Genomic DNA, 9,175 nt, shown 5'->3' with positions numbered 1-9,175 from the left:
TTTAAAACTTACCTTAACAGCAGTCATGGATCCCAAGTAGAGATTTGAAAGCTCTAGTTGGTCGGAAAATGTTCAAAATTTAGATTATAAGATTCCACACTTATAAATACAAATGCGTGTGTAATTTGAAAGTGTGGTAAAATTTTCTACTATTTCAGAAAAATTGCCTAGTATGGTATAAATTGTAAACTAATTGAGTCAGGCGTGTAAACTAATTGAGTCAGACGTGTAAACTAATTGAGTCAGACGTGTAAACCAGTTATAAACTGCGTTCTTAAGAACCAGGTTTTTTTTCTTTTAAATTGTTTATTGCCAGTTTATTGCCAGTAATATCAAACATATATATATTTGCGAAAATTTTGTTTTTGCTTGTTTTGGAAGTCTAAACTAAAAATCCTCTGGAATTAAAAACCCATCTATTTACATGCGGTAATATTTTTTTGTAAAATGAGTAAACCACTGAACTGTCAATTATTTTAGCCCTTATTACTTCTAGTCTAACTAATAAGATATAAAAGCTTTCAGAGACCTCTGCATCGAAGGTCAAAAGGCATAGAAAAATCTTCGAAATAAGGCTATTTTCTAACTTTCAGCGCCAAAATCTACTTGTGTCAACAGTGAATCCCAAATAGATGTATTTTTATGAATACAATAAGAAGTACCTAAAAAGTCAATATATATATATAAAAAAAAAGGGGGGGGGGTAAACGCACTACCCTGAATAAATTTTGATCCTTTGATCGGATCTTCAGGTTCTAGGACTCCATCTTAATGGCTAGAGAGGGTGACCTAAATTATGCTAATTGAATAGTGCAGACGATATTTTAAATTACGAAATCATACAAAAAAGACGTACTTTCTCTTAATAAACATACCTTTTCTCGATAGACAAAATGTAGGGGATAGCTGCAATCTCAGAAATATGGTCGCCATAGTTTTGTCAGGAGAGCGATCCGAAGCTTCGACCCCCTAATATTAATTTTATTTTTTGTATATTTCGCCATATCTCGAGAACTTTTAAAGCTAAATGAAAAATCTTTGCACAATATTATAAAATTCGTTTATCTAAAGATAAAAAAAATAAATGAAAAAATTAATTTTAGTAAATATTTACTGTTTTTTATCATTTTATATAGTAACAATCGTAAAACTTTTGAATTGTAAGGTACGTATATATATTTTTACATAATTTTAAAGTATTTAATTTTACAATATTTGGGCGAAAGCCGCTGAACAGTTATTGAGAAATTAAATTTTAAGTACACGACTTTTTAAAAAATCCGATTTCTATGAAACTAAAAAGTTCTCGAGATATGACGAAATACGCAAAAAATAATATTAACATTAGGGGGTTTAAGCTTTGGATCGCTCTCCTGATCAAACTATTGGAACCATATTTCCCAGTTTGCTGTTACCCCCTATATTTTGGGGATCAAAAATCCGAATCCTTAGAAGAAAAAAAAGGCATGTTTATTAAGAGAAAGTACGTTTCTGTGTCTGATTTTGTAACTTTACTAACACCAATTAATTAGCATATTTGAGGTCACCCCCTCAAGCCATTAAGATTTAGTCCTACAACGTGAAGATCCGATCATTCAATCAAAAGTTATTCAGGATGGTCCGTTTTTTATTTTGCACACTGAACATTAGGCATGACATTAAAATGTACTTTAAAGTACTAAGAAGATTAAATTTTGATCCATAAGGTCATAACTGATTTTGTCAAAGCTTGACACAAAAGAAATTCGCTAGATAAGAAGCTTTAAGTATAGCTGAAACTAAATCAACTTCAGATCCATGGTTATTGATTCATCTATTATATAATGTAACCTTATATTTTAAGGCTCGTACTTGAATAATACTTAATATTTAAATATATTGTATCACATGACGCAATAATTAATTTACAACGTTTTAGTTCCAAAAAAGATAAGTGGAGGCGCCGGGTATCGATCCCGGTACCTCTCGCATGCTAAGCGAGCGCTCTACCATCTGAGCTACGCCCCCTACGTCTTGCAAATTAAACTGTTATTTATTCTCCCAATAAATATCAGATTTCGACTGCTAATTAAATAGGTCAGTAACGTAAACCGCGTCACAGGTAGAACTGACGAAACAGCTTCAGCACTTTCTTTCACGCCTAACAAAACGTCTAGAGAGTAAAAACTATTTATGTTGCATTATATGCTTGTTATAAACCTCACAATATATTCAATATTTCAACTCTCGTTAGAATAAATAAAGATGACTAAAACGAAAAAACATTGTAGAATTACAAATTTGTCAACATGGATAAAAATTCCACAAAAAATAACAAACAAAAAAATTACCAGGATAAAAATTATTTATAAAAAGATACAGCCCTGAAAGTGCTCTGTCATGCTTGGCTGATATGTGTGTGTAACAAACATGACATTTTGGTTTGTATAGTTTAGTTAGTTATGATTAAAAGGATTATATTTAATCAAATTACTTTTATAATATATATATATATATATATATTCGACAAAGTCAAAAATATCAAGTATCCTACCTTGCCTGATTCCTAAAAGAACTGAATCCTATATATATAATCTCAAAATAATAGTACAGTGTTCGTATAATTTTTCACGGCATTTACAGCCTTTAGTAAAATAATCTGATTAAGCTTGAATATTATTATTAATAGTTTGCAGAAAATGTGTACAAAATGTTCTTATGACAATTCACCAAAAATTAGCTCTTAAACAACCAGAAAATTAACTGCTAAGCTATAGGGGCTAAGCAATGGGGAAAAAATAAGAAAAAAAATTATTTTTTATTGAAATAGATACATCGATTGCATTCGATAAATACTTCAATTGCATTCGATAGATAAATCAAATAAAATAAAATATGAGCCAGACACATTCTTTCAATTTCTTTTTGATTTTCTGTGGGATAGAGAGCAAAATAAAAAAGAGAAATTCCTAATTAACTTTTAAACTTAGGATTTCACGTATTGGGTCTCAATCTTAGTGTTAAAACTCACTTATGTTTTGTTATAAAAACCTAAGATTAAGATAATGAACTTTGCGTATCCACATGTTCTTATATAGCAATAGAAATCCACCCAAACCAACAAACAAAATTATTCGTATTACTAAAGATTTCAAAATCAAAAATGTTGTTATCGAATACATTCTACTACTTCATATTTAAATATATTGTATCACATATGACGCAATCATTAATTTACAACGTTTTAGCTCCAAAAAAGATAAGTGGAGGCGCCGGGTATCGATCCCGGTACCTCTCGCATGCTAAGCGAGCGCTCTACCATCTGAGCTACGCCCCCTACGCCCTGTAAACTAAACTGTAATTTATTCTGCCAATAAATATCAGATCTTGACTGCTAATTAAATAGGTCAGTAACGTAAACCGCGTCACAGGTAGAACTGACGAAACAGCTTCAACGCTTTCTTTCACGCCTAACAAAACGCCTAGAGAGTAAGAACTATTTGTGTTGCATTATATGTTATAAACCTCACAATTTATTCTATACTTCAATATTCCAACTTTTGTTAGAATTAATAAAGGTGACTAAAACGCAAATATTGTATAATTCCAAATTTGTTAACACGGATAAAAATTCCAAACAAAATAACAAACAAACAAAAAAGCAAAATTGCATTTAATATATCCATCGATTAAAAAAAATGAGTCGGACACATTCTTATAATTTCTTTTTGATTTTCTGTGGAATAGAGATCAAAATAAAAAAGCGAAATTCCTAATTAACTTTTAAAATAATGATTTCCCGCACTTGGAGTCAATCTTAGTGATTCGAGGACCTTTTCCTAAATTTGCCAATAATTAATTTGTGCTGATGACATACCAAGTTACGACATCAAATTTAAAAAAAAGTACTTTCTTTGAATTAGTCTACCTTTTTGTTGGCGTATTTGGATTTTTGACTTTCAATACATGAGGGAAGGTCGCAGTTAAAAAAAAAATATGGTCTCAATATTAGTTTAAGCAAAAGCACAGTCAAAAGTTTGGATCCCTAAATATTAATTTCACTTTCAGCAAATCTCACTGTATCTAGAAAGCCTTTCAAGCAAATTGAAAAAATTTTGTGAGCAATTACAAAATTCGCTTACTCAAAGATATAGAAATTAATTTTCAATAATTATTGATTATTTTTTATTATTTAATAATAATTTTTAATGCAAGGTAATTTAAGGTACAAATTTTTTTTTCATTATCTTAAAGTTTGTAATTTTGAAAGGCAAAGTTCAAAATTTAAAGGAAATCTGCCAATTTGCTCTCGAGAGACAAAGCCTCTAAAATTTGCTTTTTAAATTTTGATAACTCATAAATTATTTAACCTTCTCCGTTCGCACCTTCTTATTCTCTTCGTTGGTATCCGAAAAAACGAGTATTTAAAAACGAGTACTTAAAAACAAGTATTTTGACAGAAAAACTTTTTTCCCCACCTTATAGTAATTCCCAATTCTTCCAGTTTTCATAACTATTTTGTTTCTAAATGTGAGTCAAATAGAACTTAAGTTAAAAACATTTTAGCAATAGATGATAGCTGTCAAATTTACCGGAAATTTCAAAAACGAAACCGGAAGTAGGTAATAGCTTCGGTTCCATTTCTCTTTCTGAGAATATTTCTCTAAAATATTTTTAAAATCTCCTAGACTTTCAGCTAATAATTATATTTTAATAAGATTTTACTGTCCGTTGTTACTGTTTGTTGGCAACAAATGTAAAATTTCATATTTTCGCAGTTGTCTTATCTTTAATTCATCAATGCATAAAAATATTTAATTTTTTTCTTCCTAATTATTAACAAAAACTATACTTAGATCCATTTATACATGGATATTAAAGCATAAAAATATTATAAGATTGTTGTTTCATTGTTCTTGTGTTGAACGCTAAATAAGTTATAAATTCTCGACAGTAATCACTAACTATTTTAAAGTATCGTTACAGAGAACTCCAGGCATTAAATATGAAAATAAAACTAAACAAATGTATGAAGGGCTGTGTCACCTATAAAATACAGTAACATTCAGCTGCCAAACACTCATAATATCCAACTAAAATGTAATTATAAACTATTATTGCATTTTTCTCAAAATGAAAATTTTATACTTTTTTGTCTACGAAAAACAGACTAACTGAAATAATTATTATAAATTTGTCTTTAAACTTTCAGTGAATATTTCTTGTACTTGTGGCTATGTAACTGAACTCCAGAATTCAGATAACTGTATTTTTGTTCTAAGAGATTTTCTGTACTTAATAATTCTAAAAAATTAGAAAAATATGCTTAACACTCCGTAATTCTCATTAGTTTTATGATATAATTTAAGTTGAGGTTCAGATAATTATACGAAGCAGCTCAGATATCTTTTTTGTTGTATGTATAATAGTTTTTTGTGTAGAGTGTTATGCATTAATGAGTTAATTTATTAAAGTTATTTAAAAAAACTCACTATAAGTAAAAAAATGGCTTCCTTTTATATTTTTTTATATTACTAGGGGGCTAAGCCCCTGTTCGATGACTAGCACCAACTCCAATGACTGCTGCGCAATTCTCGCCATAAAACAGTTGAAATGATTCAACTGAAAATATATGTATTAAACAGAACACTTGTGCCTCCACTTTGCACTTTCAAAGTTAAGATCTATAAGTTAACAAAAATCATTTTTTGAAATAACATTTAAAATTAAAAGTACAGTCGGACGTCTATTTAACGAAGTTGCTGAATCCGGATAATAAGTTCGTTATATGGAAAATTCGTTAAATAGAAAATCCCCTTTTGAAATACTTAAACAACACAAAACAGGTTTAAAATTCATAAACGCTAAACATAATTAGAATAACAATTAATATACTTTTATCTTGTAAACTAGTATCTACTATTTATTTTATAAATTTTAGTCACAGAAGAAATCTGCATAGAACGCAAGAATAGAGCAAAACATTATCCAGTGTTACACTATCATGATACACACATTTTCAACTAAAAAACTAAATTTATATATAAAATTATAGCTGTATTTATTATGCAAAGTAATTTAAACATACATTGCCGCGTGCATTCTTAAATTTAATTGCTACTGATAAAATCCGTTAAGTTTGCCTGAGTTTTTTGTTTGAAATGCAAACAAAAAGGGATTTAACTGCTTTTTATAAAATAACTTTTAGAGAAAGCGGTAAAACATTACATAAAGCAGTGGCTTCGAAAATCATTTTAAGGTCATTTCCCTCATAAAATGCGTTAACAAGTTTGAAATGTTCTGAAATATTTTGGGAAATAGGGAAAGTGGATCCCAAAGAAAATTTCGTTAAATAGAAAGTTCACTTCGCTATTTCGAAGTTATTTTGCGAAGAAATTTCCAAAATGCTCTTGGTTCCTCGAAAAAATTCGCAAAATGGAAGTTCGTTAAATAGAAGTACGACTGTATATTGTTATAACAAATTTGATGAGTTCTCAACTGTATTTTAATATTTTTGTTTACTGAACGGATAAATGTATTTTAAATATAATTTTTGCATTCATCACTTTATGAATGAAACTGACAGTTAAGTTCTAACTCATTTAACGAATATCTTTAACTATAATTTATAATAGTACATTAATGTAATTTGCACCAAAAAATAATAATTGTAAAACAGTTAATAAGATCCGAAACCGATTTAAATAATTTTATTTTAAAATGCAACGCAAAATTACATTATTCTAAAAATAATAATAATAAAAGTAATCCTCCCAAACTCTTAATTTTAGAAATTACACAACATCAAAGACGTAATAAACAGTATAAGTAAGTATAACCTTTAAACAAGGGGTACAAAAATATTTATAGGAAAGCAATATTTTTATGACTTTGGTCAGTTTTATGCTGATGGCAACCAAACCAATATGAAAATTAATGTGGTAAAACTGGATCCTACCATGTGATTTTCCGGTCAATAAAAATGTATTGACTACAATGCTAAACTGTGACACTATCATTAGATTTTCATCTTTTGTAAGAAATGTATTTATTTACACTAATATATATAAAACTAGTGGGCTGCGCCTCCTGCTCGCTAACGCTCGCCAACCCCGAAAATTGCTACGCAATCTTATATGTTTTGCTTCGCAAACCAAGCTTGCTTCGCTCGCTACTAACTTAGGTACATTGCAAAGGCACACAATTCTAAGAATTCAAAACAATCATTCAAATCCGTATAAAAACTTTTTTTTTTTTAAATTACATCTTTTTAGTAAATACTAAGTCATTAAAATAAATTTGAATTCAAATAAATGACATGTAATTCGTTAAACCTATTAGAGATGTGCTATAGTATAATTCGTGATATAAATCAAAAATCGTCAAATAAATTCGTAAGATATAAATTCATGAAAAAAAGCGGTTTCGACAAAATACTAAAATAGAGATCTATCGACAAAGACTACTCACTTCTGCCTATCTTTGCATGAGATATGAGATAGTATGAGATTTGAGAGTATGATTTAGTATGAGATTGCCGCAGCTGATGCTCTCTGGTTATTTCAGTTTCCGTTTTTAAAAGCGCTATATGTTGAGCCACCACAGCTAGATTTGGCATGTGACATTTTTAGCGGCAATCATTGGTCGATTCACCGTGTAAGAGAAATAGTAACGTAAACAAAACAAAGCAAACGTTACCACCGGCGGAAAAGAAATACAGTCAAAATTTGGGAGCCACGTAAGAGAATTATATATATTAGATATAAATTGCAGCAATGTTGGGAAAAGTATCTGATTTTTCAAAAATTTTGTATCGAGTGTAGTCGGATACCTTAGAGAGGGACAAACCAATAAATCATTATTGCTTAAGTGCTAGACATAAATTAATTTGCAATGAAATTGAGGAACACTAAACTGACAAATACGTAAATTAATTTCCAGTATAGATCTGATAAAGCCTGATAATATTATGTATATTGCATACCCATTTAACTCTTAACGGACTTCTAAATAACAAAACACTTTTACTTACTGGGTCCAATATGGCGGCAAAAATCACTTAAATTTTTTAATCACGCTTATTGTTGTCATATTTGTAATCAATTTAATTGTAATTATTTATATAAATATAATTAATTACTGGGTCCAATATGGAGGCAAAAATCACTTTATATTTTAATCACGCTTATTGTTGTCATATTTGCAATCAATTTAATTGTAATTATTTATATAAATATAATTACTTACTGTGTCCGATATGGAGGCAAAAATCACATTATTTTTCAATCACGCTTATTGCTGTTATATTTGTAATAAATTCAATTGTAATTATTTATATAACTATAGTTAATATTATAATTCTACTTGATGGAAAGTAAAGGGTCAATATGTTTAAATTGCACTCCACTTGCCGTAATACATTTTTACACTCGGCTGAAAAAGTTTTAAAACTTTCAAAGTCAGTTTTTAGAAGTCTTTTCAATTCTGACTTTCTTGGAAGTTTTCAACTTCCTTCAATTTATTCTTTTAGGAAGTTTTTTAGCTTTGGAAGCAAAAAGAGTTTGGTGGTATTCTATAAATATCTGTGAATGTGGTTTTTAGAGAAATAGTTGAGTTTTAACCAGTTTATATAAATAGTTTAGAGAGTTACAGCCCAATATACAATGAAAATGAACCCAAAATGAAATTATCTGATTCTTGGATTTGATAATTCTGTTATTTTCCGCAGGTGTTGAGTTTCTTTAATTTTTATACTATATCCACGTTCCTTAGAAGCTCTATACTTTTCTCCCCTCTTATTGTTATATTCTTCTTATTTATTTATTTAATTGCTCCTCAGACTTAGTTTGTAACAATATTTAATTTCGTTATACGGAATGCATACTATTGCCTAACTTTAACGCGATATAGTCACTGATAACTTTTACATTTGTAATTCAATTCTAACAGATTCTTTCGCAATTTAGTTTCTTTAGCAGTGGTGGCTCAGGGGATAGAAAGTTCGCCTCCCAATGGGGTAAACCGGGTTCGAATCCCAGCCATGACTGGACGATACGAATTCCGCTACAGTTTTGCACCGACCACAGTGCTGACGTAAAATATCCTCAGTGATAGACAAATGAGTGGCTAATCCCCTTGTCATCAGACTAATCGTGGGAGGTTTTCTCGGCTTTCCTCACCATGTAACATAACTGAT

The 9,175-nt window shown here is 29.6% G+C and overlaps 2 non-coding genes across 2 annotated transcripts; both read right to left on the bottom strand.

The window, feature by feature from the left end:
- Nucleotides 1-1,934: 1,934 nt before the first annotated feature.
- TRNAA-AGC (transfer RNA alanine (anticodon AGC)) lies at nt 1,935-2,007 on the bottom strand. The gene has a single exon. It is a non-coding gene; the product is annotated as a tRNA-Ala (tRNA).
- Nucleotides 2,008-3,243: 1,236 nt separating this feature from the next.
- TRNAA-AGC (transfer RNA alanine (anticodon AGC)) lies at nt 3,244-3,316 on the bottom strand. Its single transcript has one exon. It is a non-coding gene; the product is annotated as a tRNA-Ala (tRNA).
- Between the last annotated feature and the right edge of the window lie 5,859 nt (nt 3,317-9,175).

This window comes from Parasteatoda tepidariorum, chromosome 6, assembly GCF_043381705.1.
Source record: "Parasteatoda tepidariorum isolate YZ-2023 chromosome 6, CAS_Ptep_4.0, whole genome shotgun sequence".
Lineage (NCBI taxonomy): Eukaryota > Metazoa > Arthropoda > Arachnida > Araneae > Theridiidae > Parasteatoda > Parasteatoda tepidariorum.
The sequence above is the reverse complement of the archived record's forward strand: the minus strand, read 5'-3'. Positions and strand labels throughout refer to the sequence as shown.